This window comes from Uranotaenia lowii, chromosome 2 (assembly GCF_029784155.1).
Source record: "Uranotaenia lowii strain MFRU-FL chromosome 2, ASM2978415v1, whole genome shotgun sequence".
In the NCBI taxonomy this organism is placed as follows: domain Eukaryota; kingdom Metazoa; phylum Arthropoda; class Insecta; order Diptera; family Culicidae; genus Uranotaenia; species Uranotaenia lowii.
This window is the reverse complement of record NC_073692.1, coordinates 126448996-126462833: the sequence shown is the minus strand read 5'-3', so window position 1 is coordinate 126462833 and position 13838 is coordinate 126448996. Positions and strand designations below refer to the sequence as shown.

General features: G+C 33.5%; 1 protein-coding gene across 1 annotated transcript in view; it reads right to left on the bottom strand.

The window, feature by feature from the left end:
- LOC129744036 (SPEG neighbor protein-like) overlaps positions 1 to 13838 on the bottom strand; it is a 523363-nt gene that overhangs the window by 44039 nt on the left and 465486 nt on the right. The window lies entirely within an intron of this gene.

Genomic DNA, 13838 nt, shown 5'->3' with positions numbered 1-13838 from the left:
GTGGTAACTCACCAGTGTTGCCAGTTATTTTGAGTGGTAAGCTCAGAATATCACACGAAAATGAGAAAACTAATAAGTGCGGATATCACTTCAGTGAATAATGTACATAGCTATCGCTTATGTTATTTTTTTTTTTTTTTTTTTTTTTATTTTTTATTTTTTTTTTTTTTTTTTTTTTTTTTATTTTTGTTTCGATTATAGTCGTTTTACCATCTTTATGGCATTCGCGACTTTATCAACGTTACAGTTGGCGGATCGTTATTGAAAAACTTATCCGGTACAACTGTGTTCGATGTTTGCTCTTGGGCTCGAACTCGTGGACATCGGCTCAGGAGACAACAGACTTGCCAACTGAGCTATATCACAAGCCCATCGCTTATGTTATGTTATAAGTAGTTATTTAAGGACTCGACGAACAAAACGAATAAAGATTAACTCTATTCCTCCACTTAAACCTCCGTTATCAACAAAGAAAATAAATATTTCGACCGAAAATTATTTTTTAAATGGCGGTTGGATATAAAAACAAACTGAACTGAATTCGTTTCAAGCTTTTGTAAAAAAAACCTTTCATCAAAATTTCCTGAATTATTATGTCTTAGCTTGCCAGATTGCCCAGTTTCAGCCAAATTTTCCCGGATATTTAATACAAAATCTAGGAAAAGTTCAATTTATCTGGTTGAGTGGATTTTTATGAACAAGCCCAAAGTTTGATCGTTTTTATTCCTTTGACTTTCAAAACCAGGCAAAAAACTCAAATTTTCAAGTTTTTGATTTTTTTTTTATTTTTGCATTCAAAATAAATTTTTTTTAGCTATATAATACAAAATAATCACGGTTTTTTTTAACAAAAAATATGATTTTTAATCTGCTAATATGATTCGATGAATAAAAATGTTCAAGGGGTCATTAAACTTGATTTTTGTTGAGAAAACCATGGTTTTCTAACCAAATTTGGTCAGATTTTGGGTTGATTGTTTTGAAATCAAATGTCCAGATTTTCCCATGTTTTTAGATAAGATAGCCGAGATTCGCTTGGGCTGGAGACGTACGGGAAAAATTCTGCCAACCTTTTGTATGACAGTTAATATAAGGAAATGCTCAAATGAATTAATTAAAAATTGTAATTTTTTCGTGATTGATCAGCAACATTTTGTAAAAAAAATCATTGCAACCAAATTTTAGATACATGTTTTGAAAACTAGTGCATTTGGTGATTAAACTTGCAAATAAAATTTTAAGAAAAATTTGAAAAAGGCTACAAAAAATATTGTACAAAAAATAATTTGTCAAAACATTCAAACTCAAAACTCAAAAACTTCCTTGATATGACAATTGTTTTCAACGTTGTTAAATGTTGTAATGCAGTAATGTTTTTTTGGACGTTATCTATATATTTTAATGGCTTGTTATGTCTGTTTATCCTTAATAGACGCGGAAACTACTCAACAGATCGACGTAAAAATTGGGGTGGAGAAGTTTTATAGGCTGAAGCTTGAAGATCCTGCACCTTCTAGAAAGTGGAGCAACCACAAAAATATAAGGTACAATTCAGTAAAACTCAAGTTTTTCGTAGGAAAGTTCCAACAAAATATACAAAGCCCAATTTGCTACACTTTAAATGGACATTTTATGCTAAAATGTTCCACATATCATATTTTTTCTCCAAAAATAATTTGTTAGCGAATGTTCCTTTCCGTTGAGTTAATTGTTAACAATTTCAACACGAAGACTGTGGACTAGCAATTCGGTCAGATTCTTTTGTTTTTTGTTATATTGTCATTTGACGCAAACTAGACCATTGTTTAGCGTGTAAAAACTGCGCAATTCCGTGGACCTTCGGAAAGTGAACTACCAAGCTGCCGTTAAGGAAGAGAGAGAGTAAACAAATTTGTAAACAAGCGGGAAATATGCAATGGTTAAAACTGGTGGTTAATCTGATCCGGTGGCTCCAGAGAGTGGATCCGGTCCACGTTTACGGTTGGGGGACTGTTGATCGTGTAAATACTGCGTGACTCGATAGGCTATTAGGAAAGGGAGCTTACGAGCTGCCGTTGAGATCGTGACTTAACATATTTTTTAACAAGAACATCAGTTGCGCGAGTGATATTAACAAATAAATATACTAATGGTTTCAATTTATATGAATTGTACTTATTTGAAATACCACTCCTGCAGCTCATAATCGGTTTATAAACAGTAAGACATTTTTGTGAACTATCCTTCTCAATGGCATCTCGCCATCTCGTTTTCCTAAAAACCCACAAATTTATGCAGTTACTATACGCTCAACAGTCCTCCACCCGTTAACCTGGGTTGGATCCACTCTCTGGAGCCACCGTATCAGCTTCACCACCGATTATATCCCGAGACGGACGTGTATTAATGCGCAGATCAAGCGGTGTTTTTGGAGGTGGGACAACAAATCTGGCAGTCTTAGAGATTGCAAGTATTGCTGAAGAAGTCCAGACTGTGGCTCCAGAGAGTGCCACAGTCATAATGCAATGATTGAACATTTCAAGTTTTTTTTACATGCTCATTAATCCCCCACCCGTGAACCTGATCCAGATCCACTCTCTGGAGCCACCGGATTAGCGTTATTACCAGTTTCAACTTGAAACTGATGGTAACGCTGATCTGGTGGCTCCAAAGTGTGGATACGACCCAGGTTTACGGATGAGGGGCTGTTGAGCGTGTCAAAAAAATTGAATCTTTCAACCATTTCATGAAGAACGACTTTCTCTGGAGCCACCGTCTGGACTTCTTCAGCCATACTAGTAATATCCAGCACTGCCAGATTTGTCGTATCACGTTGGAAAGGCAAGTGTATAACCAGTCCATGGTTATCAAGGCGCTGTTCAAGTGGATCTTCGGAGCTCTCAAGAAAGGATATTTTGTGTAGGTGGTAGACGGAAATCGACACGAAGCCATGGGTATGAGAAATCGTCGAACAATCCATCATATCCCGAGACGAATGTACATTACTGCGCACATTGGGCGATGTTTTTGAAGGCAAATCTAACACTAAAATAAAGATTGCTAGTATTGCTGAAGAAGTCCAGACGGTGGGTCCAGAGAGTGTCGCTCTTCATGCAATGGTTGAAGGTTTCAAGTTTTTTTTTTTACACGCTCAAATATCCCCAACCCGTGAACTTGGTCCTGATCCACTGTATGGAGCCACCTGATCAGCGTTACCAACAGTTTCAAGTTGAAACTGGTAGTAACGGCGATCCGGTGGCTCCAGACAGTAGATCCGGACAAGGTTTACTGGTGAGGGACTGTTGAGCGTGTACAAACTGTGCGTCTGGGTGAGCCCGTGGAAATGTGAGCTTGCAAGCTACAGTTAAAAAGAAGAGTACACTTAGTTCTCGTGTGAGCGTTTATTGCATCGTATGAAACAAAATGTAAACCAAAGGTTTTATTATGAAAAAATACAAAAACTGACATGATTTAGTCGCATCTTCTTTCCATTCAGATTTTTTAAGCCTGGACAATATTTTCTATCAGAGAAATATAAATTTCAAAGTTATTTTCATAACTTTTGCAGCTGTTTTCTGTGAATTCTTGAGATGTTTCATACAACGGAATGAAAGCTCACGCGAGATTTGTAAACAAGCGGGAAGAAAATTTCTAACTGGTAGCGTGCGTTGTGAAGAATAATTCATTATTATTTATCAGTTTTACCGAGAGTCTATCAGTTGCGGGATTGATAATAACAAAAATAAGAACATTTCATGTTTGTTGAAACTGTAAGTGTATTAAAATTATTTTAAGGACTATTGGTACCACGTCAGAGTATCGGAAGCTAACCTTAGAGCTAAGAACATCAGTCCCGAACTGCTGGAAACTAAATTCGACTATTGAATTGTAATTAAAAATTCTGAAGTTCTTATTTCATTAGCCTAAGTTACTATAATATGCAAATCATGGTTTCGAAAAGATACTCGAAAGGCGTAGTTTTTCATATCCATTTGCAAACGCCGGAGTAAGAACACCAAGCAAATGTAAACTCTAATCAAATATTTGTTGAAACAGTAGAACTAACCAAACACATTAAATTTTAGCTTCTAGCTGATTTACTACCAAGGCTGCTTTGAGGATTTCTTTTAATTATCCGAACAAACTTTTAATAAAAACAAATCAGTCATATCATTTCAGAAAAAAACGCAATGCTTTACTGATAATTGAGTCACCTTAAAAGTTCATACAATGCAGAGCGCCGATGTGGTCTAGTGGATAGGCTGGCGCGAGTCTGGTATTGGTACGCCAGGCGTACTGGGTTCGATTCCCGGTATCGGCAAGAAAAACTTTTGGGTTCAAATCCCATAAGCGGGGGCCGACAGGTAAGATGTGTTTCATTATATAACTGACTATATAATTGGAATGTTCAATCAGTTGCCAGCTGGCCAGGTATATACACGGATGCCGAAATACCTGTAAGTAAACTAGCCCACCTGATTGATTCGTTCTTCCAAAATATACCTACATCAACACACGCAATACATTCACCACATAACAGTTCATACGAAGCCATGGGGTCCGGGTAAGGTGGCGCGCTGCATTAGAGATTTGTCGAACCTAATAATCTAAGGAATGCATCTGAACCCATACTTTGACAGAAACTGCGGTGAATCCGTGCACCCATGGTGGATTACCAACATACATACATACCTTAAAAGTTCATACAATGCAATCGATAACGCTTTTTAGCAAACGGTTTAAAATGATTATCTCATGTAACTTTTGGCCTTTCGGATAAAATTAAATGACAATTCTCAATGTGATAGTCGTTCTCGATAAGATAGACAGTAAAAGTTGCCTTATTTCTCAGATAGTAAGTTTAGATGAAGGAAAAAATCACTTAGGATTTTTTTGTCGGTGTCGTTAGTCACTCATATTATTTAATTTTCTATAACTATTTTTGAAGAATTAACTTTCAAATAAGAATCAGAATTCAAAAGTTAAAATTATTCCCCTACCTTCATAAACACTGAAATCAACATTATAGCAAAAAAAAGCGAATCCTAAATCTGAAATAGAAATAAAAATTAAAAACAGTTTCGAATTGCATTATTAGAAATTAAATGCTTCATCATAATTTGAATAAGGTTAAGAAAAAGAACTCTTAACAAAGGGGCAATTGTTCAGGGCCTCAGGCTTAGAAGGGCTTACCCAGGAAAAAAATAAAAAAGGTAAGGGACCCCCGTTTAATAATATTTTGAAAAGTTTCTCTTCAATATAATTTGAAGGTACTCTCTAGAGTAAGACTTGCAGATTTTTTTCCTGAATTTCCAGTGGCTGAGCAAATCAGCTTAATTTTTTTTTTAAACCTGACAAAGTCATTTGATTTCGAATTTTCTAACACACGAACGAATTTAAGCAGAATTCTGTAATTATGCGAAACGAAAATCTTTAAGAAAGTTACAAAAACACTTTAAATTTTCATTGTTTTTTTTTATCGAAACACATCAGCAGCTTACAAATCGTTTTTTCAAACTCCAGAAAAGATAAAAAATTAGATAAATTAGGCTTACCAGATACTTTCAGAAAAAAGCGGGACATTTCACGGAAAAAAGCGGTACATTGCTAAAAAAAGCGGGACATTTCAGAAACTCTTAAAAACCTCATTTTTATGACCATTCCTGTACATACATAAGTGAATGTTTCTTAAGCTGAAAAAGTTCATAGGAAGTAACAAAATATGGATAAAAAATTGAATTCTCAAGAAAACTTTCATCAAACTGCGAACACTCTAGTCGAAAATGTTGTAGTTTGAAGTAATTAAAATCCGAAATTTAAATACAGTTTCTAAATTTTTTAACAGCCGTTTTTAATCATCTACCAAGTTTATTCAATTTAAGTCATTTTATTTTTTTTTATTTTTTCATATTTGATTTTAAATATATTTTTTCGCTCGATATCCTGTCTTTTTTATTCTGAATTTAACTTTTTGCTTGAGCTTTTCTTTCAAGATCTGGAGCCATCATCATTTGGAAGCAACTTAAGAAAAAAAATTTATTTCAATCGGAAATTATTAACATCTTTAGAACCTGGCTAGAACGTACTCAAAAAACGCTCAACTGAACCAGATTGTAACAGTGATGCTAAGATAAGCTTGCCATATTGCTCGATTTTACCCGGACTAACAGGGATATTTGACACAAACTTTAGGAAAAGTTCGGTTCGGACCGGTTTCTCGGAGTTTCTAGAAAAAGCCTGGATTTTGAACAAATTTTTTCACTTTATTTCTAAAATTGAACAAAAACAACTTAAATTAAGTTGTAATAATTTGTATTTTCACGAAAACAAAAATTTTTTTTGAAAAAATTTTATCCAAATAATCATGAACAGTTTTTCGGAAGCCCAAAACACGATTCAAAATCTGCTGATGTGTTTTGATTAGGAAAAAATATTTTCAAATGTATTCTTTTTTATTTTAATTGAATAATTTGTGGTTGTGACAAAATTCGCCCGGTTGTGACAAATTTTGAAATCAAATGCCCGAATTTTGCCAGGATTTTAGACCGGATTTAGAATTGACCGGATTTGCTCGGTTCGGATATGTCTGGAAAAAAAATCTTAACATTAAATGCTGAAAACTTAACGAGTTGTTCAATCTTGTATTATATAAACTTTGCAAAAATGCTGCTAATTTCAAAGAAAAAAATACAAAAAAACATAAAATTTGAATGGTATTCTGTGTTGAACCAAGGAATTTAAATAGTGGCTAAATTTAAGTTTTTCCATTATAAGTCAGTGAAATTTCGTAAAAGTTTCATTAAATTTTTAAAGTCATATCGGTGAATGTCTTATTCTTTAAGTAAGAACATTCCTAGTTTTAAAAATCATAGATGGATAAAAAAGATTAGAAAAAAAATGACAGGAGCTGAAAATTATCGAGGTGAGACTTTATAAGAAGCGTTTTCATCTAGCACTGACCAACTATTTGTGTGGAGGGATCGGAGAAAGTTGAGTCTAATACAAAAATTTTCTCCGAAAAAAGCGGGACACTTTGAGAAAAATGCGGGACATGTCCCGCTTTTGCGGGATGGATGGCAGCCCTAAGATTAAGTTATTAAAAATAAGTAAGCCTCATAAGAATTTTTTTAACCATACCGTAATTTGGTACATTTCATCACTTTGAAAACCTAAGCATCCAACCCCTTTTTAACCCAACAATAAATACAATATCAATTTCTCTTATTTATTGAATAATGAATAATGATAATATTTTAGAAGCTTCCAATGATTCGAGCATGATGTTTCTGTTATGAAATATTTTCTCCACAATCAAATCATATTATATTTTTAACGGTGTCAAAATCATTTTTTTTAGATTTTTCGAAATTTCAAATTAACGCTTACTTTCAGTTTCGGAAAGAAAATGTGCAATACAGAATAGGTATAATAAAGAAAATCACTTTAATTTTCATTAACTACAAACGTTTTGCAAATAACATGGAATTTTTCCATTAATTGTGAGGCATATGCAATTAATTGATGTTTTCTTGTTTACTAAATCAACTGAAAGACTTTACAATTAACATTCCAGATTTATATCCGTCCAGTTTCCGGGTAAATGCTGGGTATTATAAAAGTAGAAACAATATGATGAAAGCACAGAAAAACATTGAAAATCCTTTGAAATTTTTTAGTTTTCTCAAGCTGCACAGCGATTAAAAAAATTAAATTATTAAATGCTCACTTTAAAAGCATTAGTATGAATGTGAATATCGCGAAATTAATATGAGCTTTTCGATCATTATTGAAATTTATGTTGGTTCATTCACTCTACACTAGGGCTACCATATCCTGCAACGCCAAAAAGAGTGCATTGAGAAAAAATTAAAAATTTTAAAGACAAACACCATTTATTCAAAAACCATGATGTTTAAGGTTATTCAAAACCGCCAATTCATTGCAAGATGGAGATGACAAATGCTTAGAGTTTTAAGTTGGATTATTCAAAATTTTCGATTATATGCTGAAAAAGCACACCAAAGTTGATGAAAAATGCATTTTAAAAATAATTTTTTTTTATAGAGGCTTATCTTTCGATTCTTTATAAACAATATTGCTGATTCGTGCGCGTTTGTTATGTGCACTATGCTTTTATTAAAACAATTTTTTGTTATGCATATTGTCTACAGTAGACAGTAACTGTCCAGTAGTTCATTGCGTACTTAAAGGCGCTAATTTTGAACGAAAAATCCCGATTGAAATCGTGAATGTACTCGTGATTCCTTTCACTGGTATCCATCCTTTGAAACATTCAACAAAAGAAGCAAAACTGAAGCGTTGTGCAACAAATACATAAAAGGTTGGATCTCTTGTATTTATAAGGATAAAATATTTATGTATCGGAAGAAATAAGTTAATTTGTATGAGAAAGTTTTATTTCATTCCTTCCACAAAAAAGAGCATTTTTCGTGAAATTTCACAAAAAGAAGAGTACATTTCTCGATCAAAAAAGAGTAAATGTGCTCTTAAAAGAGTACGTATGGTAACCCTACTCTACACCCTTTTTTTGGAATTAATTTTTAAAAACATCTAAAATAATAGAAAGCTACTGCAATTGCCTAAATTGGATCAATCTACAATACTGAGTTCATGTATTGAATTTTCATTCCAGTTGTAATCTGAGATTTGAAATTCGAATTCAAACTTTTCCAGCTGATTTCACCTAAGTTTTGTACTATTGATTGATTTGATTTGAAAATCATCATCTTTACTTGAACAAATATCCTGCTGATTATTTTCAAATTGACCTCTCTCAAATAGTTTTCATCATAAAAACACTCTCATTGTGAATAACGAGTATCATTAAGTGAAAAAAAATTGCCCTGGAGTCCCCGATGCTTTATTTCGGCTCTGACTATGAATCAATACTTATAAACGAGATTCTTATTTTTGGAGTCGTTTCAACTATTCTTTAAACTGAATTAAAGATCAGAATAAAAATCTAAACTCAGCTTTTTAATTTTCAAATATAGTTTTAAATTTATTTTTTTTGTGATTGCTTGAAAACTAATTTTAAATTTCATTAAATAATTTGGGAATCAGTAATCAGAATCCACACCCATAATTCAAATTTTTAATACGGCACTCGATTTACCTCGATTCGGCACTCGATAAGGCAACCAAAATTAAAGTGAAATGTTAAAATGTTGAAATCCATCTGCAAATTATGTTTTCTTGTTTGAATTTCATTTAAATTCATTCCAGTTCAGAGCCTTGTAGCCGTGCGCGATTATAGACATTCAAATTTAAAAAAAATCTTGTTGAAACCCTTCTAGCTATAAATAACCGCTTTGTAATTTTCGGGTGATTGAGTCTTATAAAAGCGATACAATTAACACAACTTTTTGAACCGTAACAATCAAATTTAAGTTTAATTAACGATAATGGTTCTGTTCCGGGAAGAAGTTAAGCTTTCACTCGACCGAAAGCAGGACAACAAAAAACTGTGCAAATTGTAGACAATCCCAAATGAGTTTGGAAACCAGCTTCATTCGACTACGAGAAATCCTTTTTGACCTCATCATCCTAATGACGAGTTGCCGGCCAACAGGAAAAAATATCTCAAACTCCGGATGCAATTAAACTGCTGTTAAAAAGTGTCCATCCCAAGCACGGCCCAACAATTCCTGATGGGAAGGGCGTGAAAAGTGTGATTTTCTTCAAGGGCTGGGATCTTCGCCATTTCCTGGGCTTTCCCCGTTTTCCAGTTGACATAACCGTTTAGGAATAATCCTTTCGCAGTGTTTCTAGCGTCCCTACTTCTTATGAGCCCCATTTTTTTCTATCCTATTATTGTTGCTTATGCTCCTTGAGTTTCCTCCTAGCAGCAGACTTTCGCTTTTGTCGAGGCACTACACTCTTCGACAAATTGTTGAAGCGGGGCGGAAAAAACTTTTTAAATGGGAAAGATACTTTAACTACTTTTTAACGAGGTCATTCGAAGGGGCTGGGCAAATGCAATGTAACTCCGGTGGAAAACTGATGCTAAGGAGGAAAAAAATCAACCGAAGTGAGATAGCTTACAAGCTTACCAGCAGCGAACGAGCTGGACCGGACCTTCTTGAACCATTCAAAAACAGAGCCGGTTCGCGTTGAAAGACGACGGACGCAAAAAGAAGAAACACAAGTGACCAAGCCAAACAAAAAATACTTCAACGACTACCACATAGTCAGAGAAAGTGAACAAGGAACTATAACAGCGAGTGAAAGAGGAAAAAAAAACAAGAATGCGAGGGACGAAATATTGTCCAATAAAAAATCCAACTTGCAAAACCCAACAACATAAATCTTGATTTTTAATGAGTAGGTCCCATAAGAAAGACAGTTTCCGTTTTGAGGTCGGGGTGGGAAAGTTTAATGAGAAAAAGTTGCTCACAAAATGGTGTCATTTCCCGCGTTGTTGGCTTGCCTCTTTTCCTGGCAGTGACGGAGTTCGAACGAGGGGGATTATGGTGGAAGTCGGTGAATGTTTCTGAATGAATCCTTCCGAAGTTGGGATTGATCAATTTTATGTTCAGTTGAGCAGTTCATTGAACGTGGTGAAAAAGTTTTTACGATCGAGTAGATCAAAAACGTAGAGCCACTTGTCATTCATATTGAAGCAACGGTCAGCTGACTGTGGCTTATAAATTCACAAGAAAGAAATATTGTTTTTCATTTTGTAAGTACACTTTTGATTTAAACGCATAAATATGATAAGCATCTGTTTCAACTTGTCTATTGAATTGTAGTCTTTTTTCATAGCATAAAATAAAAAAAATTGCGTCATCTATTTTGAAAGGTGTTTTATTCTTAGTTAGAATTAATTTGATGGAAAATAAATTTTGAGTTGAGTTCTCCGAAAACAGGCTAACCACAATAGATTTAAATTTTTTTATGATGAGAATACTATCTTTTCAGTTGAAAGCCCTAGATGATATTATTATCGTGCTATTAAACATTTTAAAAGAATTTTCGATCATTTTTTTAAGTTTGCTGAGTGTTTTTTTTTCTATCAAGAAATGATATTTGTTTCTACATGAATAGCTTGGCTTATACCAGATGATAAATTAAAAACGAGAACCGTTTTGAACGTTGCTAAGGACAGTACGGTGTAAAGGACGCACATGAATTTTTGAGCAAATTTTTATTTTAAACAGTATGAAATGTGCATTCAATTTAAAACAGTTTTTAAGGACGCACCTTCGTATTTGGTTTTAAAAATATTCCAAAAAACAGCGCTTATACACTGTTAAAGAAGGGGCAAAAGATGGCTAGCAATAGCAGGCATGCTGTCGATTCGGAAATTGAGATGAGCAAATACTAGGCCGGTGGTGTAGTCTTGTGCCGGTGAGCCTTTGAAATCTAAGAAAACTTTTTTTTTAGCGTGAAGTACAAGAAAACTTTTTGCAAAAACCACAATGAAATGCTGAAGATGACACTAAAATGCCTCGGGAAATTCTATTTTGACTTTTGATTTCAATAAACAGCAAAAGAGAGTGCTGCCATTTGCAACTTTAAATTGAAAAAATATTGGTTTACTGAAAAAAAATCGAAGTTTTCAAATGGGAAACCTGTTTTCGGATTCCACTTCAACCCACATTTTGTTTCGTCTTTTCATGTAATGTTATTGAAAATAGGAGATTTTTAGTGTATTGTGGCTCAAATTTTGAATTCGGAAATTCAGTTCTGAAAACAGATTTTCATTAAGTTTCATCACATCCAAACAGACAGGACATTTAGTAGAAAAATCATGAGATTCTTCGCAAGATATGACTCTGCCACCTAGTGTCGACATTGCATGTTAATCACTTTTGCACAAAAATGATAAAGGTGGCCTATGATATTGTGAAGCTACAGAAAGTGTAAACAAACAGATTTTTTCATTTGAGCAATTGTCGGGATCTATGAAGTGAGTTTGGAATAAATCGATCGGTGGCGAATTAATTTGTCAGCGGCATTTTCCAGGATCAGCTTGAAGGCTTTTTGTAAAGCGACTTGTTTATTGAACCGTTAAATTAAAGAAAAAACTGGCTCAGAAATGTTCCAGGGATCTAATCATAGTGTGGCCACCAGTTTACAAAGAAAATTAGAAATTTCATGTTCTCAAAAGTGATAAGATTTAAAAAAAAAAAACCTGAAAAAATGGTTTTTGGAAAAACGACGTTGAAGTGAGTTCGTTTAAATTTGGTTGTAAATTTCCAACTCGTGGATTTCTAACCAGAAAAGAGTTTTTCTGTTGATGTCATATTTGTGATGGTGGGAAACTGTGAAAGTAACGGCCTTGGAAAATGATAATTGTAACATGGGAGAATTTGAGGATTGTAACATGATAACTTTTCAGGGCTTATAATGGCTTAAAATTAATTTTGATTGGCGTTCGAGCGCGATATTCGAAAAAACCCATCACTAGCAAACTACTTGTGTCGCTTTATCAAAAAAATAATTATTATATATCTACAAATAGAAGTCCAAATACAGTCTACAAAACTTAAAAAAAAAACAACACAAAAAAAAGAATCACTATTTTTTTATTCGAATACTCTATAAACATAGTATAGATCAGGAATGATCGACCTTTTCAACCAACACTTGTTATTATTAAGCAGAAATTCATTGTAAGCAATAATTTGAATATAGAAATCAAGATATATAACGTTTTTTTCATAACTATGGCATAAGTCCTATTACCATGGCCGTAGGAAATGAGGAAGGGGGGTTTAAGGGTTAACCCCCCCCCCCATGATAGCCCAAACAGCAAGCGAGATATTCTACTCTACACTAAAAATTTCAAATTTATAATCAAATTATTATTATAGAGTAAGGTTATTCAAGTGTTACAATCTAGACTCAAAACGAATGTCATAATATCAAAAACTCTTCCCAAGTTCAAAAGTCTGCTGCAGTTTTTCAAAAATTTTCCGCTTTTTCATAAAAATTGAGGTCCGAATATTAACTGTCGAATTAAATTTAACCCATTTCAAAATTTCTGGATCCATATTCTTATAACCAAAGTAGTAAATCTATTTCCCGTTTTTAGGATTCTGAATCCAGTTTGGGATTCTTGATTTTTAGATCGAATAATCATAAGAAATTAGAAATGAAAAGCTGCTTTGGAATCCTGGTTCAAATTTGGTTTTGCATTTCATATCAAATTTGAATCATGTTTATCGAAAACCGTATGCATTTTCAATATTTGAATACCTAATAGTTTCCCGAATATGTAAAAAACAATTTTTGTTTTGTATTAGAATTCGAAACCCTAAAATTAATTCTAAAAAAAAATAAAAACATTCAAAGCTTCTTAATGTTGATCCAAAATTGAAAACTCAGATTCCAATTCATCAATTGGAGTTCATATTTTAATACGGATTCACAAAACAGATTTAGAATAAATAATATTAATAATGAATTTAGAATAAACCAGGACTTCAGAATTAATAGATTTATGACTGAGGGCTTTCAAACGTGGCTCATAAAATTCCGAACTTGAATTGAGATTCAGAAACTGTATTTTTTTAGTACATTTCAGAAATCGTCTAGAAATTCAGATTCAAAATGCAGATTTAAAACTCAGCAAAGGATTAAGCTTTCAAAAGAGTACAAATAACATAAAATTAGCTTAGCTTAGCTTAGCTTTTTTGACTACTCACATCCACCTTAAATCATTGAGTCCGAAATTTTTCATACAATGTCTTAGTTGTGAATGTTAAAATCTTCAAATTTTTACTGAATTAAAAATTGATATAGACAACAAGATTTCGAGCTCCATGATCGCTGGTGTGGCTCAGTAGAACTAATTCCACATCGCCAATGATTGCTACTTCGTGATTGACCGA